Consider the following 3,519-nt stretch of genomic DNA (forward strand, 5'->3'; position numbering starts at 1 on the left):
GAGCTAATTATCAATTTCCAGGAATTACAGAGAACAGAGGAGCACAATAAATAACACCATGGGAGTGCAATAACAAAATTCAGACTATGGGGGCAGAGGGGGTGGTCAGAAGATCCAGTTTCTTCAACTTATTAGCAATGTATGGACTTTACTTAGAGCCTGATTTAAACAAATTTCTGTTTAAAAATAATTATGACCCAATCAGGGAGGTCTGAACGCTGACGAGATATTTGATGATACTGAAAAACTGTAATTTTAGTTGTAATTAAAAAATAGTTCTTTATCCTTTAGACGTAAACACTGAACTATTGATAAAATGATATGCAATCAGAGATTTGTTTCAAAACAGTTGAGGAAAGAGATTGGGGATGTAGAAAAACGAAGATGAGCTTTGGGTTTATAATTGTGGAAACTAGGTGATGCGTACCTGAGGCATTGTTATACTAGTGCCTCTGCTTCTGTACATGTTTGAAATTTTCCATAATATATATTTTTTATTTTAAAAGGAGTCAGACTTTTAAAATATATCCTGGCAACTGTTTAAAGTAACACAACTCTGAGGGCAGCCAAATGGTTTACACTGCAGGAATGGCAAGAGAATATTGGAATCTAGATCCAAGAACTTTAATCCCAATCCAAATCTCAGGTGGTATAATGGATTTGAAATCAGATTGAACTAGTTCAAATCCTAACTTGATCCATCATGCCCCAAAAACCACTTATCATGGTGAGCACTTGTTCATCTTTGCCAATTCCAAATAATCATTCCTTCTTTCTAAAAATCCAGTTTTAAAAAAAATACATGGCATGAAACGATCGCACCTGCTGCCTCTGCTTTTTGTAGTCATCTATCAACTTCCCCTTCATTCATTCTACCATCTGCTTCACTATCTCTGTGCCATTTTTCTTGTCATCATATTTGGTGATTTCATTATTCACAAAAAGGGTCCTGATACCCTGGCTTATTATTTCCTTGAACTTCTCTTTTCCTCCACTCACCTCAACCACCCAATTCTAGAGTCATACATTAGACTTTCTCATAACCAATAACTGCAAACTCTCCAGACTGGTTATTTTCCAGCTCACTCCCTCCAGCACCCAAACTCCAACAACACTTTGATCTCGCTATCCCTCCAGTCTATTACTGCCCCTCTGTCCTTTCTTCCATGTTTTCCAGTTTAGATTGCAGGGTCCTCATAGAATCATTCCCTCGGATGCATCCTCAATTGTCTTGTCCCTCTTTCCCATTGTCCTACGCACTGGCCATCACCTCAGCTCTGGTTCAGACTAACTTTCCCCACATAGTTTGCACGGACACGTGGGCGGCTTAATGTGGCTGGAGAAAAACACATCACAAACTTCCAGTGGCCCCTTAGTGCTGCCCGACGACGACACTAAATTTCCTTAGCCCGCTCATTCTCGTCTTTCTCAACTTTTGGACACCACCACCCACTCCTCACTCTCAATTATAACTTTTCTTTTTATTACACTGAGATAACAGCAAATTCAGGAGAGAACTTCCTCAACCTTCCACCACCAAACCCACCAGCTGGCATTATTTGTTCTCTGACATTCCACCTCCCCCCACTCTTACAAAAGATGAGCTGACCTAGCCCTACCTGAGGCCAACTCTCTGTCTGGCTACCTCCCTCCTCTCCAACCTGTCATTGTCCTCCAGTCATATGGCTGCCTGGTTCCTCCAACACGCCAAACACAGTCCTGCCTCCCTGCCTTCACATCTGCTTTTCCCTCTGCCTGAAACGGTTTCTGCATGACTTCCTCCCTCCATCAGGTCTCACTTCAAATGTTACCTCCTCAGAGAGCCCTTCCCTGGCTTCCCTATCTAAAAAGATACCCCTGACACTTCTTATTTTGAAGTATATTTCTTCACTGTACTTATTACTGTTTAATATTATATTAGATGTCTATTTATTTGTTTATGGGACACCACCACCACTTTGGTCTGAGGTTAAATCCCATAACCTCACCTTGTAAAATAGTATGTACGTGAATGAATGTGATTTTCATGCCCAAGAGCAAATATATGTTTCCATTTCCTCTGTGGTAAAATCAGTTTGCTATTGTTTCGTGGGATATTAATAAGAGGATTAAAAGAAGTAACAGACAATGTAGATGAATCTTGAAAACTATACTAAGTGAAAGAAGCAAGACACAAAGGCCACATATTGTATGATTACATTTGTATGAACTATCCAGAATAAGCAAATGCATAGACACAGAAAGTAGATTAGTGGTTACCAGGGGTTGGGGGAAGGAGAGAATAAGGACTGATTGCTAAAGGGTATGGGTTTCTTTGGTTTTTTCCTTTCTTTCTTTTAGGGTGATGAGAATGTTCTAGAATTAGACTGTGGTGATGGTTGCACAGTCTTGTAAATATACTAGAATCCACTGAATTGTACAATTTAAAAAATGGTAAATTTTATGGTAAGCAAATTATATCTCAATATTTTTTAAAAAGGAACTCTTTTTTTTTTTTACCTTTCATCTTTAGCTCTACTTCCAGCTAATACTCATGAAAAAAATCTCAATGAAAAAGAAACTGTTTTAAGAGAACCTTTAAGAGAGGGTTGGAGATGCAAATAAAAACAACTTTAAAGCTGTTTCACTAGGCAGTTGCTGTCAGAAATCCTCTCACATACTACATCCTAATTTTTCAGTAGAGTGTTCTATTTGAACTCTATGTGTGCAACAAATAGATACCAGTGGCTTCTTAAAGTTGACTTTTCTCTGTCAATTACCAAATGAATTTAAACAAAAAGACTTTTCTGACCCCCCTCAACCTCTCACTATCAAGAAAACAGAAACAAAAGCATTTTTAGCATTTAGAAATAACAACTTTCTTTCATTTCCTAAGGAAAATTTGTCGTTCCTTTATGTAAATAAAACCAAAAAGCATTACTTATAAGCAAGAAACTACTGAGGAAATCCATAATTACACTGAAAGAGATAAGTAAACACATCTTTAACCTTTTGTATTATTTTACTGAAGGGTTTTCTCTAAGGAACAGGGTAAGGAGCTACATATTACCTAACATGTTGGAAAAGCAGGGAACCAACCACCTTAGGGGAAAAACAAACCAAAGACTTCCTCATAACTTCTCTCCTGATTAAAATCTTCTGATTATTCAATTATATGTAAAAAGAGAACTTGAGATAAGCACTTATTTATTAACTATTTCAGGTAATCTAGAGAAGAATGTAGGACTCTTTTTACTATATAAAACCAACTATTCTCCCCAAGCTCATTTTTGTTAGAGTGCATATAACTATTAATACTTCCATAGTTTTACTTTAGAAAAAAATCTCAATTTTATTTCAGTTGCTATTTTAAATTATAGTACATACACCCATCAATTATGACACATACAAGAAAGAGGGAAGTGGTATAGGCAAGGCCGGAAATGTCCGTTCAGTATAGAAATGGCAGATTCCAAGAAACACGTTCAAGTGGTGTTACGGACTGAATATTTGTGTCTGTCCAAATTTAATATGTTAAAG

Source organism: Rhinolophus sinicus, chromosome 14 (genome assembly GCF_057876585.1).
Source record: "Rhinolophus sinicus isolate RSI-liver-muscle chromosome 14, RSI-T2T, whole genome shotgun sequence".
Taxonomy (NCBI): Eukaryota; Metazoa; Chordata; class Mammalia; order Chiroptera; family Rhinolophidae; genus Rhinolophus; species Rhinolophus sinicus.